We start from the raw sequence: 17206 nt of genomic DNA, 5'->3' as shown, positions 1-17206 counted from the left end.
GTCCTAAATGATATCTTAACCGCCATCGATAAGAAACATTACTGTGCAGCCATATTCATTGATCTGGCCAAGGCTTTCGACTCTGTCAATCACCACATCCTCATCGGCAGACTCGACAGCCTTGGTTTCTCAAATGATTGCCTCGCCTGGTTCACCAACTACTTCTCTGATAGAGTTCAGTGTGTCAAATCGGAGGGTCTGCTGTCCGGACCTCTGGCCGTCTCTATGGGGGTGCCACAGGGTTCAATTCTTGGACTGACTCTCTTCTCTGTATACATCAATGAGGTCGCTCTTGCTGCTGGTGAGTCTCTGATCCACCTCTATGCAGACGACACCATTCTGTATACTTCTGGCCCTTCTTTGGACACTGTGTTAACAACCCTCCAGGCAAGCTTCAATGCCATACAACTCTCCTTCCGTGGCCTCCAATTGCTCTTAAATACAAGTAAAACTAAATGCATGCTCTTCAACCGATCGCTACCTGTACCTACCCGCCTGTCCAACATTACTACTCTGGACGGCTCTGACTTAGAATACGTGGACAACTACAAATACTTAGGTGTCTGGTTAGACTGTAAACTCTCCTTCCAGACCCATATCAAACATCTCCAATCCAAAGTTAAATCTAGAATTGGCTTCCTATTTCGCAACAAAGCATCCTTCACTCATGCTGCCAAACATACCCTTGTAAAACTGACCATCCTACCAATCCTCGACTTTGGCGATGTCATTTACAAAATAGCCTCCAATACCCTACTCAACAAATTGGATGCAGTCTATCACAGTGCAATCCGTTTTGTCACCAAAGCCCCATATACTACCCACCATTGCGACCTGTACGCTCTCGTTGGCTGGCCCTCGCTTCATACTTGTCGCCAAACCCACTGGCTCCATGTCATCTACAAGACCCTGCTAGGTAAAGTCCCCCCTTATCTCAGCTCGCTGGTCACCATTGCATCTCCCACCTGTGGCACACGCTCCAGCAGGTATATCTCTCTAGTCACCCCCAAAACCAATTCTTTCTTTGGCCGCCTCTCCTTCCAGTTCTCTGCTGCCAATGACTGGAACGAACTACAAAAATCTCTGAAACTGGAAACACTTATCTCCCTCACTAGCTTTAAGCACCAACTGTCAGAGCAGCTCACAGATTACTGCACCTGTACATAGCCCACCTATAATTTAGCCCAAACAACTACCTCTTTCCCTACTGTATTTTATTTATTTATTTATTTTGCTCCTTTGCACCCCATTATTTTTATTTCTACTTTGCACATTCTCCCATTGCAAATCTACCATTCCAGTGTTTTACTTGCTATATTGTATTTACTTTGCCACCATGGCCTTTTTGCCTTTACCTCCCTTATCTCACCTCATTTGCTCACATCGTATATAGACTTGTTTATACTGTATTATTGACTGTATGTTTGTTTTACTCCATGTGTAACTCTGTGTCGTTGTATGTGTCGAACTGCTTTGCTTTATCTTGGCCAGGTCGCAATTGTAAATGAGAACTTGTTCTCAACTTGCCTACCTGGTTAAATAAAGGTGAAATAAAATAAAATAAAATAATTGATTTTTATTAAAAACAGTGTTTCTTGGCCATTATGTATTTATCAGAGTTATTGACCTCACAATAAACCCGATTCCAGTCATTTACATTGTGGTGCTGAAACTTGAAACAGCAGCCGTGGCACAAGCAATCAGAAATGAAAAGCACATGGTGCTGAAATTAGGCAAATTCGAGTAGGCATAATTCATTTTAATTAGACTTTACTAACAAGGAGGGCTTTGTTTGGGGGCCTATTTCTTCCTATTTCTATAGCCATAGATCAATTCCTCCACCGTGCACTCCTTAAATAGCCTACCTCTGTGTTAAGTTAAAACCAAGACTACAATTGATGGGTTATGAGAAGGTATGCCATAGGCCTACGTTTTTATTCAAGAAAATGGCAAAAAGCACAGGCCTACCCCTTGTTATTTTAAAATCTGATCATATAAAGTTATCTATAACGCTTTGGAAATACCCAGAAAATACGTGACTCATATGGGGATATCATTGTTTCGTTTCTTTGACATTCAGAGGCTGAGCTATAACCTTCTATAGCCGAGGAGACAAAAAATAGACTTTGCTTGGGAAGTAATCTAATTCTGTCACTAGAAATTGATTAAGCTATTCACTTTCTGTACAATAGATTTTAGGGAAACACTTATGACTTTCTCTTGTTGGGTTAAGCCACAGAAGAAGAGTAGCCAGCAGTTAATGCTTACATTTGTCTGCTTTGGTAGGCCTGCTCTGTCTGGGGTGGAAAGGTAGACCTAACTTTTGAAGATACCATGCTCAGATTCCTAATGGCATCTCAGATTTAATTATTTGCAAACAGGAACAGTTTCATTGCAAAGACACTGATTTGGCATTGGAGAAATATAAGATGAACAAAGACATATCTATCTGTCTATTCTTAACCTGTCATTTCAATAATTTGTGTGGTCTAAAAACAAATCTGCTAATTTGTAAAATAACATGGAATTAATGGTTTTACTATACAGGAGCTCTTTCCAGCCCTATGGTGGACTGCGAACCCACAACCACAACCTTCTGGCCCGCAGCCCTGTGCACTATAAACATTTCTACTTTGGCATTATATGCTTGCAAAATGAAGAACATTTACTAAAACTGCATATCTAAGGCTCTGGTCTGTCCTAAAAGTGAGGGTAGACGTTCTCTGCTATCCACTTTCTTTATTTTGAATATAGGGGAGGGTCACTTGCTGTTTTTCAAGCATTCATTGTGGGTTTAGGTAAAATATATTTTGCTGCAGGGAGAGCCATCCATTTTAATTTCAGATGTCCGATTTTCTCCACGTAACCCTTATTATAAATAACGTTCACTACCTAAGTTCTCCTAACCTGCTATGAAAAGTCCATTTTGAAAACAGCTGTATCCCATCTAGACAAAACTCTCCAAACTGAACCGAGTATACATTGGCCACCGAGGTAAAACCAGATTCAGGTTGGATATTCTCCTGTAGTTTTTCTTACGTCCACCAACAGCAGTTAAGGACCGTCAACATAGTGACAAATCAAATGTTTCAAAAATCAATAGCTCTTTAACCATTACCTAACTTTCAAAACGGTTCTAGCTAACATACACACATTGCACACACTTTTTTTGTCGATTTACATCTCGCAATATTTTAAATAATTTATTTACTTTTAAAAAATGTAATAGCTCCTTGGTCATGTGACCTACTGACCTCAAACAAGGTTCAGAATGTCCACTGAATACACTTCTATATTGCACAACCTTTAGTTTGTCCATTTTCATGGGCTCCTCTGCACACACCGACAACAGTCACCCACGAAGCATCGTTACCCATCGTGCCACAATAGCCACGGCTCTTGCAAGGGGAACAACAACTTCAGGTCTCAGAGCGAGTGACGTCACCCGATTGAAACGCTATTAGCCCGCACCACTGCTAACTAGCTAGCCATTTCACATCGGTTACACTCATCCCCCTTTTGACCTCCTTTTCCGCAGCAACCAGTGATCCGGGTCAACAGCATCAATGTATAGCTTTCGTCTGTCCCCTCGCCCCAACCCGGGCTCGAACCAGGGACCCTCTGCAAACACAGACAACTGACACCCATGAAGCATCATTACCCATCGCGCCACAAAAGTCGCGTCACCGATTTAAATGTTATTATCGCGCACCACCACAAACTAGCTAGCCATTTCACATCGGTTACAATTGCACACCCTTTAGTTTGTCCATTTTCATCTCACGCAATTTTACATGAATTTTTCAAACTTTCACATTTCAATAGCTTCTTGTTAATGTGACCTACTGACCTCAAACTACTTTCAGAATATCCACGGGCTGGCAGAGACGGGCGCCGCGATGCATCCATTGCAGTAACGTGCTGATCCCGGAGAAGCTGGCGGGAGCCCCGGGGAAAGTTCTCTTTTCTTTGTGAAGGGCCCTGGAATGGGTTCACCCGAGAGAGGGGCCCATGCCATGGAAAGAGTTGCGGTTTTGACGGCATCCGGTGAGCTCTCCTTGGCACTTGAAAATCCGGGGGAGAGGGTGAAATTCTCACGCTGGTCCATACCCATACCCATATCCACCGCAGGTCTCCAAGGTGAACAGCCTCTGGCATGTTAAACAACGTAGGTAAGGAAAGTTGCCAAAAATGACCTGTATTTTTGGGATAAGGATTGGCTCTAAGGTCTGGATCGGTAAGGCTGGGGTGCGAAGCAGGGCTGGGCTCGAGCCGTGGCTGTGGGAACAGTCGCTCCATCGCCCTCCTCTCGCCACCACTGGAGGTTTGTTGTGCGGCCCATCTCGCAGTCTCTCATACCTGGTTTCGCAAGGGGTTGCGTGCGGTGGTTTGTCAGGGTGGTGTCCGTCGGTGGGCCGAAGGCGGACCAGTGGGGGGTTGGGTCTGGCGGTTCGCGGCGGAAACTCTGTACGCGCGCCGGGCTCTTTTCGCAGATCTCCCCAGTTACGGCACTCGCCGGCCCCACACATTGTAGGTGGGGAGGTCTCGTCTACGCTCACTAGACTTGAGGCGGAGAATAAACCCATTGGCCCCGCAGTGACAGGGCATTACATGGATCGTACGGCACCATGCCCTACGAAGTGGGGAGAGGTATCTCCAGCTCCTCTGGGGAGGGAGGCCTACATCTGATGTGGGTAGTACCATCCACGCCCAATGATTAGCTGCGGAACCATAAAATAGATGGAAGAATCCTAGGTTCCCACTGGGCACGGATCACTGAATGTCAACTCACTGAATGTCAACAAACGAGTGTACCCACCTGTCACGGTCACACTCAAATTACCCTTGGGGTGACTGTGACCCCCTCATGTCAAAGTGAGGAATATCGATGAAGTGCTGGTAAAGGTGGTTCCCACGGTTCTGTCTGTTCTCAAGCCTATAAGTATTGCGCTGGCACTTGATGTTGGATGTAAAAACCCAGTTAAAGTACGCTGAAGGTTAGTAGTGGCAACTGATGTCCAGCTTGTAAGACAGAAAAGCCTCTGATGGTATCTGACCTTAGCATGCTACCCAGGCCCCCAGGTCAATGGGGGTCTGCCTGGAAGCCAGGTGTGTGAGTGACACGGTCCTTCAGGGGGGCAGAGCAGGCAAATTAACATAAAGTAATGTGAGATGAAAATGGACAAACTAAAGGGTGTGGAATATAGAAGGGTAATCAGTGTACATTCTGAACCTTGTTTGAAGTCAGTAGGTCACATGACCAAGGGGCTAATGAAATTCAAATGTAAAAAAAAGTTTGTACTTTGTTTACGCTCCCTAACTATTTCAACAAGGAATACAAAATGCTGCTCACATTTCCACATTTATTAGCTTTGCAAAGCGAATTAATGTCCATATCGTGAAAATATTTGGAGTCTGTAGCTCAAGTGGTTTGAAAGCTATTGAGGTTTGAAAGCACAAATATCCGTCAAATATCCAACCTGAAACTGTCTTTAACTCGGTACATCAAATTTTTAATCAATCAAATTTATTTTATATAGCCCTTCGTACATCAGCTGATATCTCAAAGTGCTGTACAGAAACCCAGCCTAAAACCCCAAACAGCAAGCAATGCAGGTGAAGAAGCACGGTGGCTAGGAAAAACTCCCTAGAAAGGCCAAAACCTAGGAAGAAACCTAGAGAGGAACCAGGCTATGTGGGGTGGCCAGTCCTCTTCTGTCTGTGCCGGGTGGAGATTATAACAAAACATGGTCAAGATCTTCAAATGTTCATAAATAACCAGCATGGTCGAATAATAATAAGGCAGAATAGTTAATACATACACAGAATAGAATAATACATTGGCCGTGTTTGAGAGCACCAAAACGACTGCAGGCGACAGTGTACTGACTGATTTACAAATCACCTTGCATCATAAATAACGACTCATTATTATTTGTAGATCAGTCAGTCAGTCACAATTTAACCGTGATACATTACAGTTTTGATCCTCTCGGACAGGGCCACTGCTGAAGGAGTGCTCTGTAATCAACAGTAAACAAACAAATAAATATGTAATTCAATATCAAATTCACTTCAGAAACAAGAAAACATTCTTAAGGATCTTTGAAATGATCAGGTTCTGCAATATCCATCATTTAAATATAAGTATGCAAACTACTCAAAAAGAGACATTTCAGAGCATACTTTCCCTTCCCACTTACATGCCTTTTCAAATTTTCCTCATGCAAAATTCTCACACCTGCAAAGAGTAGTTTGCCTTGGCTGCCACCAGACAATCTATTAGCTCGGCAGTGTGCTGGATGTGGACATGTGCTGAAAGAGAAAATAAATTAAAACAGAATATTGCAAGATGGAAGTGTTACTTTACAAATATGTGCAAATAGATCAATCCATTATCTCATATGGGGTATACCTTTATTTTTGTAGCACTTCTGAAAGAATTCCCCTAAATCTCGCAATAGTTGAATAGATCATAATGGTTCTCACCATCTGCAGTTCCATGTAAAAATAGGAAGTTCTTGTCCCTCAGATTTACCACATCATGCAACAAAGATGCAGCCTGAAAATACATGTTTAATTAAGACTCATGTTTTTGGTTCAAAGGAAGACTAAAGGGACAATTCTAGTACATTTGAGAGAGGCTGCTGCCAACATCTTCAGTGTCAGAAGTCCACCAAATGTCTGGGGTATTCACATGCAGTAGTGACTATAGACAGAATACTGTTTTATCTAACATGGATGATCAACTTTTTTTCTAGAATCAATGCAGCAATATAGCAGGAAATACGACCCTATACCTTTCCATACAAAGCAATCCTTCTGTTGTCAATGTGGGGCAACGCTAACAACTACTAGAAACAAAGAAGAGTCAGGGGCTCCATCCCTAAGACACACAGATAGAGAAGGGAAGAAAATAAGTGGAATCAGGTTAGGTGGAGGAGAAGTAAGTACACTGAGGAAGACATTTAGGGAGTTATGGAGCTTTTGTGTTAATGATTATTATGATTTGTACGACACCTGTGATATCGATCTCATTGTTGTGAAATATTAGCTTGTCAATTTACAGTGCCTTGCGAAAGTATTCGGCCCCCTTGAACTTTGCGACCTTTTGCCACATTTCAGGCTTCAAACATAAAGATATAAAACTGTATTTCTTTGTGAAGAATCAACAACAAGTGGGACACAATCATGAAGTGGAACGACATTTATTGGATATTTCAAACTTTTTTAACAAATCAAAAACTGAAAAATTGGGCGTGCAAAATTATTCAGCCCCCTTAAGTTAATACTTTGTGGGCTATACTCAGTCTTGTCTCAGGATGGTAAGTTGGTGGTTGAAGATATCCCTCTAGTGGTGTGGGGGCTGTGCTTTGGCAAAGTGGGTGGGGTTATATCCTTCCTGTTTGGCCCTGTCCGGGGGTGTCCTCGGATGGGGCCACAGTGTCTCCTGACCCCTCCTGTCTCAGCCTCCAGTATTTATGCTGCAGTAGTTTATGTGTCGGGGGGCTAGGGTCAGTTTGTTATATCTGGAGTACTTCTCCTGTCCTAATCGGTGTCCTGTGTGAATCTAAGTGTGCGTTCTCTAATTCTCTCCTTCTCTCTTTCTCTCTCTCGGAGGACCTGAGCCCTAGGACCATGCCCCAGGACTACCTAAATTGATTACTCCTTGCTGTCCCCAGTCCACCTGACCATGCTGCTGCTCCAGTTTCAACTGACCTGAGCCCTAGGACCATGCCCCAGGACTACCTGACATGATGACTCCTTGCTGTCCCCAGTCCACCTGACCGTGCTGCTGCTCCAGTTTCAACTGTTCTGCCTTATTATTATTCGACCATGCTGGTCATTTATGAACATTTGAACATCTTGGCCATGTTCTGCTATAATCTCCACCCGGCACAGCCAGAAGAGGACTGGCCACCCCACATAGCCTGGTTCCTCACTAGGTTTCTTCCTAGGTTTTGGCCACCGTGCTTCTACACCTGCATTGCTTGCTGTTTGGGGTTTTAGGCTGGGTTTCTGTACAGCACTTTGAGATATCAGCAGATGTACGAAGGGCTATATAAATAAATTTGATTTGATTTGATTGCAACTATTGCGGAAGATAATTTTAGAAAGTGCTGGTCAAGGGCAGTCAAGTCTGGAGTTCTACATTTTTTGAATGGGTTATGCTTATTTAAGATGGTGAGGAAAGCACTTTTAAAGAATAACCAGGCATCCTCTACTGACGGGATGAGGTCAATATCCTTCCAGGATACCCGAGCCAGGTTGATTAGAAAGGCCTGCTCGCTGAAGTGTTTTAGGGAGCGTTTGACAGTGATCAGGGCTGGTCGTTTGACCGCGGACACATTACGGACGCAGGCAATGAGGCAGTGATTGCTGAGATACTTTTTGAAGACAGCAGAGGTGTATTTAGAGGGCAGGTTGGTCAGGATGATATCTATGAGGGTGCCCGTGTTTACGGATTTGGTGTTGTACCTGGTAGGTTCCTTGATAATTTGTGTGAGATTGAGGGCATCCAGCTTAGATTGTAGGACGGCCAGGGTGTTAAGTATATACCAGTTTAGGTCACCTAACAGTACGAACTCTGAAGATAAATGGGGGGCAATCAATTCGCATATGGAGTCCAGGGTACAACTGGGGGCTGAGGGGGGTGGAAAGGTGGAGTTTTAGAAGTAGAAGCTCGAACTGTTTGGGTACAGAACTCTGCAGACTATCTCTGCAGTAGATTGCGACCATGCCCCCTTTGGTAGTTCTATCTGTGCGGAAAATGTTGTAGTTGGTGATGTACATTTCAGAATTTTTGGTGTGCTTCCTAAGCCAGGATTCAGACACGGCTAGGACATCAAGATTGGCGGAGTGTGCTAAAGCAGTGAATAAAATAAGCTTAGGGAGGAGGCTTCTGATGTTAACATGCATTAAACCATGGCATTTACGGTTACAGAAGTCAACAAATGATAGCGCCTGGGGAATAGGTGTGGTACTGGGGTCTACAGGGCCTGGGTTAACCTTTACATCACCAGAGGAACAGAGGAGGAGTAGGATAAGGGTATGACTATAAGAAATTGTCATCTAGTTGGTTTGGAACAGAGAATTAAAGGAGCAGATTTCTGGTCATGGTAGAATAGATTCAGGGCATAATGTACAGACAAGGGTATGGTAGGATGTGAGTGCAGTGGAGGTAAACCTTGGCGTTGGGTGACGATGAGAGAGGTTTCGTCTCTGGTGGGACCAGTTAAGCCAGGTGAGGTCTCCGCATGTGTGGGGGAATGGGCAGAGCAGGTCAGTTAGGTACATACAGGACCAGAGTTCGAGGCTGGGGCCGACAGATAAACAAAATGAGGTACCGTGTTTTTAAAAAGTCCAGGGTGCATCAGCTGTGTAGCCGAGTGATCTCAGGGTCCAAAGAACAGCAATTGGTGAGTCAGAGAGCCGTTCAGTAGTCAGTACTACGCCAGGCGAGTGGGAGACACAGCGCTTAAAAAGCTAGCGGGCCGGGGCAAGAAGATGGGTCTTCGGCGACATCGCAATGGAAAAGCCCGTTGGGACCACATCGGGCGACCACCAGTTGTGATGGATTGGCGGGGCTCCGCGTCGACAACAAAGGTTCCAGGCCAATTGACAAAAGAGGTATTGTAGCCCTAGAATTAGCTGGTATATGGGGCTAGCTTGTGGCTAGCTCAAGGTTAACTGGTGCTTGCTTCGGGAAAGAGACGTTAGCTAACAGTAGCCACCCGATCCGGTGTAATGATCCAGAGCGGCAGGAATCCGGTGATAGGGAGAAGCAGTCTGATATGCTCTGGGTTGATATCACGCTGTGCAGACTGGCATGCATTGTCCGAGCTAAAAGGTGAAGACCGCTAGCTGTGGCTAACAAAGACTAGTAGCTAGTTAGCTGGCTAGCTCCTGATGGAGGTTCCAGTTATAAGGAATAAAAATAGCAGATCCGTACCACATTTGGGTGAGGCGGATTGCAGGAAAGTATATTTAGTTCGTAGATAGAAAGTGAGATTAAAATGTATACGAGAAGAAAAAAAAACCTGTCTATTTACACGGAATAAGACACGGATAAGACAAAGACAAACACAACACATGACTGCTACGTCATCTTGGACAGCAATCCATGCTTTGGTTTAGTATCTCTGGCACAGTTTTAAAATGTATTTGTGGCACAAATCCCATTTAGCATTTAGCGTTTGTGGGACAAATCCCATTCAAGTCATGCGACCGATATCAGCATTTTTCACGCATCATGTTCAAATCATAAAACGTTAGCATTTGGAAACAGTGGCGAGGAAACAAAACCAATGCATCGATTGCTGTCATACCTTGTCCATACAGTGCATAAAGGGTAAGGAAACCAATGTGGCATAATTTGAACTATCCCTTTAAAGTTTACATTAGTGCTTAATGTTTTTACATGATGATGAGGAGAGGATGTAGGCTTTCTTCATACCCCTGTGGTAGACCCAGCTTTAGATGCACATCTGCAACATGGATCCCACAGCTGCTCTCATATTATGGTAAGTCATAATGTGTTTTCTAAGAAAAGGGTGTTTTCCCCAGTGTTTACCGAACCACAGTGGTCAGCTGTGAGGGTTTTGTAGCATATGATGGGGAGCTGTTTGCCTACCAGGGCCAGAGACAGAGGCCTGTTGTCTTCCAGAGCTGTGTACCCTGAGAGAACAACACTCAGTTTGCATCCCACATGGCACCTTATTCCCTTTACGGTGCACTATATAGGGAAAAGTGTACCGTTTGGGACGCATCTTCACAATGACTGAATACTGAACATGAAACATCTGGCTGAACTAACAACCATTCAAGTGTTCAAGGGCTACAGCTGCCGACAATGTAAGACATCTACACATACTCGATTGTGCTCAATCCCAACCTCTTTGCTCAGACAATATATTGTCAAGTAGCTAATTCCCTTTGTACATGGAGTAAAGGACAGTAGGAAGACTATAGTCAAACAGTGTTCAATGTTATCTGCCACAAACACATATACTCCTTCCTAGCTAGACCTGCCCATTCCATTTGTTCAGATGAATTGAGTAAAAATAGAATGTGGGGCGGGACATCTTGGAAGCATGTATATATAGCTCAATGATGACATCTAGTGGAAATATTGAGACATAAAAAAAACAACCTGAGCAGTGCTCACTGAAATGTTCTATGGTGCTGTGGACAGTCACTCTGGATATGCCAGGGCCAACAACAAAGAGACATCAAGATTGACAGAAAAACTAAAGAAAGAGAAAAAGAGATAGATGGAGAGAAAGAGATTCACCCAAGCGGTGGAGAATAAAGTGCATGTGGCTGGGGTTGAACTGTGGCCTGTAGAAGCGGTAGGTCTCTGAGAGAGTGCAGGTAAGACAGTGTCTTTGGGAGAATTCCCAGACGTTCACACTGAGGGAAAGGAACAGTGAATAGAAAGCATTTAGACTGAACTATGTAAACATTTCTTATGGACCTGAGTTACTCCCCACCAGTGGCAATTTTAGCATGTAAATCTTGGTGGTGCAAAATAAAAAATGTGGGAGGCATGCCAGCAAAGCCACAACACTAAACAATACAATAATTGCACTATAATGGTGACAAACGGTGCCAACAAACTGTTAGGGCCTACATTAAGCTGTCCCAACAGCAGAATCCCAACAGCACTCCTAAAACCTTGTCAATGCTACAGCTGGCTTTTTTTTTTTTTACGCGTTAATTAAGATTTTAATTTGACACGTCAAATAACACAATTCAATTCTAGAATGTGTGTGCTGAATTTTCACGTGCAAGCCAGGCGCCACCACTACTGTCAGTAGCACTGTTAAAGATGTACAAATAAAGTTAGTAAACAAGCACACACCTGCCAGGAACGATGTGTTTGCAATACTGCGTTGGTGAAAATAGACCAAGTTATTAGGGTGAGGCACATGGGCTACTAACAGCTTACTACACAACATGCACTAAGTATTACTTTTTAGCTACAGGAGACATATCTACCTACATAATTGATGAAGCAGCTTAAGACATTTTTGGACTGTGATGTGCTTTAACAGGAAAGTTGCGCGGCGGTCCTTCGTGGGCAAAATTTGTAATCAAAGAGAAAGATGCCGGATTTACAATTCCGAGTTAAATAACCGTTCAAAACATATTTCCCAGTTTGAGCTGTTTATTCCCGAATTCCCAGGTGCAATGCTTGCAGTAAGCCACTGTCACCGATTCCTTACAAACCACTCATTGTTGAATTTGCGATCTCCAAATTGTTGTGTAATGTTTATGGCCGATAAGCACCGATACGTTTTATCTATATTTTCTCTTCATATGACAAGGATTAAAAAGGATTTGCCAGTAGACTTGTTTCATGATGATGACTGATAGCTAAGATTGTGAAAATAAGATGTTGACATGATCAGTCCAATCAAAGCTACTGTACATAGTATAACGTGAGTTGACGTAATTTCTGTGGCCAATGACCTTGAGCTTTATTGGAAGGGCACTTGTAATATAACTCTATGGCAGGATCCAAAGTGCTGAAATGTTGAACGTCTACCCTTTCTAAGGATTTAAGCTTGGCGATTGCGCAAGGTCCCCATGAGTGACAGAATACTGAACCAATCCCAGCGCAATGCTCTTATTTTCTGCTGGCCTGCCCCACCACCATAGAAAGCACTGAACTAGGCTGAAAAAAACTGCATTTTGAAGCTGCCTTACTCAAGAAAACAAAAAAGAGACCATGTTTGTATGCAGCTTTATTAACTAAATTATCTATATATATATTTTTTTTACATTGTTTGCAAACTGATATGTGACAAGTATTAATGCCAAAATAGCACGCAAACAGGCATGCCCCCCCAACAAAAATACACCAGCCCTGAATGACGGGTTGCCACAGCTCCCGACCAAAAGAGACTTTACCAGGATACATTCTGGACTTGTGCCTAGAGTTTTCCCTGGTCAGGTCTCATGTTCAGGAAAAAACATATGGATATATTTATGGATTGTGGTATAATTAATTAATCAATGTGCTGTGGATACATAAATGCCAGCTGCAGTCTCACCAGCAGATGTTAGTGATTTGCAAAACCCTTTACTCCTCCTACATTTTCTCTGCATCTTTATCTAATCCACAAAGTGACATCAATCCCAGTGCCCTGATGTCAGGAACCGTGGAGATATGGGAGAAGTCAAAGGCTTCAGGAAGAGGGAAATTGAGTTAGAGAGAGAGAAGGGGGGACAAGCCAAGGACACAGAGACCATGGGAGATAAAGCAGGGTAGATAAGGTTGAAACAACTCTGACCTGAGCAAGGAGGACAGCTATGTGTTGATACTCTCTGCACCCCCCTTGTACTGCGGCAGAGTGACATAGAACACAGAACCAGCTCTAGAGAAGAGAGGCAGCTCCTGTTGGCCGGAAAGAGTAACTTTCACAGTTATTGTTTGTCATAGGGCCTAGCGGCTTTCTTGTCAACGTGACCTGACCACACCCAAAGGGGCCCAGAGTTTTCCTGGTCAAGCCACGTGGTCAGGAGAGAAACTGTGGACCCTAATCATCTCGACTCATTCCCATTACTTAACACTACCTATTTTACAAATCTATAAACGCAACATACAACAATTTAAACGGTTTTACTGAGTTACAGTTCATATAAGGAAATCGGTCAATTGAAATACATTCATTAGGCGTAATCTATGGATTTCACATGACTGGGCAGGGGCGCAGCCTTGGGTGGGCCTGGGAGGGCATAGGACCTTGGGTGGGCCTGGGAGGGCATAGGACCACCCACTTGGGAGCCAGGCCCACTCACTGGGTAGCCAGGCCCTGCCAATCAGAATTGGTTTTTCCCCACAAAAGGGCTTTATTACAGACATAAATACTCCTCAGTTTCATCAACTGTCTGGGTGGCTGGTCTCAGATGATCCCACAGGGGAAGAAGCCGGATGTGGAGGTCCTGGGCTGGGGTGGTTACACGTGGTCTGCGGTTGTCAGGCCGGTTGAACATAATGCCAAATTCTTGAAAACGAAGTTGGAGGCGGCTCATGGTAGAGAAATTAACATACAATTCTCTGGCAACAGCTCTGGTGGACATTCCTGCAGTCAGCATTCCAATTGCAAGCTCCCTCAAAATTGAGACATCTGTGGCATTGTGTTGTGTGACAAAACTGCACATTTAAGAGTGACCTTTTATTGTCCCCAGCACCTGTGTAATCATGATGCTGTTTAATCAGATTCTTGATATGCCACACCTGTCAGGTGGATTCTCTTGGCAAAGGATAAATGCTCACGAACAGCAATGTAAACAGATTTGTGCACAACATTTGAGAGAAATAATATTTTTGTGCATATGGACATTTCTTTTATTTCAGCTTATAAAACATGGGACCAACACTTTTAATGTTTAATGCGTTTATATTTTTGTTCAGTACAGTACTCCCCTGTCTCCCTCCAAGTCCCATTGGAATAAATGTATTCAGTTTTCATTCAGCCACATTCATTTAATTGAATATAATCACTTAATGATTAGAATAGGCCATTTCTCCCCCTCAGGGTTCTTACTTGTCCAGCGAAACCAAAACCAGGAGATGAGAATTGAGAAGTGTTCTCAATGCTTTTATACAGACTAAAGTCTCTACATATAATGAAGGTTGCATACTGTGCTGAAACACAGGAAGTTTTCACATTTCTTATAAAATGTCTGTCAATAAATTCAGCCTTTTGGTTGATCTTGGTTAAAGTAATCAGTAGACTGACTTTACTTGTGGCTGTGTTTACCAGACCTCCATGGTCATTTTGCACTTCTGTGGGGGTTGCAACAGAAAAAAAGAATTACATTGCATCTTACAGTCCTCCATGAATAAAACTTAATTCAACATTTTAAGGGAATCGCTGATTTATTCACTCATACACTTTATATCAGTGACAACCAATAAACAGTCATGCATCCACATAGAGCTGCTAGAAATTGATGTGGATCTAATCCCTATATAACGGATCAGTGTATCACCTGTGAGCAGACTCCAGTGGTTGCCTCACACACAGAGACAATAGAATGGTTCTGGACCTGGTTTAACCAACACACAGCCAGCCAGGTCCAACTGGTCCACTTCACTATGGAGACGTAAGGACCTCTGACAGACAGACAGACAAAAACACAGTCAGACAGACAGACTACAAACAAACAGACAGACAGACAGACAGACAGACAGACAGACAGACAGACAGACAGACAGACGAGAAACACAAAGATGTAAGTCTGAAAAACGCTGTACCTATTGAGAGATAAAGCACACATATGTAAACTAGTACATACAGTACCTGCTTTTGAGTGAGACTGGATTAGTCATCCTCAGAGTGTGAGTAGGGCTGAAGACGTTCACCATGTAAAGAGTAACTACTGGGATATTATCTCAAATAATCACATTGTCCAAAGACATTCTGTATTGACCTCAATTCATCTTAGTGTAGCCTCTGTCAAGAGGTTTATGGCACAGGAGATGTCCTTGAAATCAAAGTTAAAGTGTACAGAAGTAGTCTTTGTTTACATTATTATTGTAAGTTTCACCTTGGGGTATGGATAGTAGGCTCCTGAGTGGTATGCCCCTCCAGTGAAATGAGGGATCCCCACATAGGGTGGGTGTGTGTGGTTGATGGACAAGTACGCTAGACGGACCCCGTGTCCAACCACCAGTAAGCAGGTTACGCCTGGAGGATCTCCTCGTGAAAGACATGACCACCAGTAAGCAGGGTACGCCTGGAGGATCTCCTCTGGAAACACATGACATAACAAGTTAACATACAGTACCAGGTGTAATGGGCCCATCTGTGTTGTATACAGACACCAGTTCTTAGTATAGATTGGGATAAGAATGTCATGTCTCTACATGGGAACTTCATTTGTGATGTCAGGCACTTTCAAGTACACCACATTCATTTACATTGCATATTATAGATTGATTATTATTTATGAGTTGTAGTATAGTACAGTGCCTTGCGAAAGTATTCGGCCCCCTTGAACTTTGCGACCTTTTGCCACATTTCAGGCTTCAAACATAAAGATATAAAACTGTATTTTTTTGTGAAGAATCAACAACAAGTGGGACACAATCATGAAGTGGAACGACATTTATTGGATATTTCAAACTTTTTTAACAAATCAAAAACTGAAAAATTGGGCGTGCAAAATTATTCAGCCCCCTTAAGTTAATACTTTGTAGCGCCACCTTTTGCTGCGATTACAGCTGTAAGTCGCTTGGGGTATGTCTCTATCAGTTTTGCACATCGAGAGACTGAAATGTTTTCCCATTCCTCCTTGCAAAACAGCTCGAGCTCAGTGAGGTTGGATGGAGAGCATTTGTGAACAGCAGTTTTCAGTTCTTTCCACAGATTCTCGATTGGATTCAGGTCTGGACTTTGACTTGGCCATTCTAACACCTGGATATGTTTATTTTTGAACCATTCCATTGTAGATTTTGCTTTATGTTTTGGATCATTGTCTTGTTGGAAGACAAATCTCCGTCCCAGTCTCAGGTCTTTTGCAGACTCCATCAGGTTTTCTTCCAGAATGGTCCTGTATTTGGCTCCATCCATCTTCCCATCAATTTTAACCATCTTCCCTGTCCTTGCTGAAGAAAAGCAGGCCCAAACCATGATGCTGCCACCACCATGTTTGACAGTGGGGATGCTGTGTTCAGGGTGATGGGCTGTGTAGCTTTTACGCCAAACATAACGTTTTGCATTGTTGCCAAAAAGTTCAATTTTGGTTTCATCTGACCAGAGCACCTTCTTCCACATGTTTGGTGTGTCTCCCAGGTGGCTTGTGGCAAACTTTAAACGACACTTTTTATGGATATCTTTAAGAAATGGCTTTCTTCTTGCCACTCTTCCATAAAGGCCAGATTTGTGCAATATACGACTGATTGTTGTCCTATGGACAGAGTCTCCCACCTCAGCTGTAGATCTCTGCAGTTCATCCAGAGGGATCATGGGCCTCTTGGCTGCATCTCTGATCAGTCTTCTCCTTGTATGAGCTGAAAGTTTAGAGGGACGGCCAGGTCTTGGTAGATTTGCAGTGGTCTGATACTCTTTCCATTTCAATATTATCGCTTGCACAGTGCTCCTTGGGATGTTTAAAGCTTGGGAAATCTTTTTGTATCCAAATCCGGCTTTAAACTTCTTCACAACAGTATCTCGGACCTGCCTGGTGTGTT

This window comes from Oncorhynchus mykiss, chromosome 7 (genome assembly GCF_013265735.2).
Source record: "Oncorhynchus mykiss isolate Arlee chromosome 7, USDA_OmykA_1.1, whole genome shotgun sequence".
NCBI lineage: Eukaryota > Metazoa > Chordata > Actinopteri > Salmoniformes > Salmonidae > Oncorhynchus > Oncorhynchus mykiss.
The sequence above is the reverse complement of the archived record's forward strand: the minus strand, read 5'-3'. Positions refer to the sequence as shown.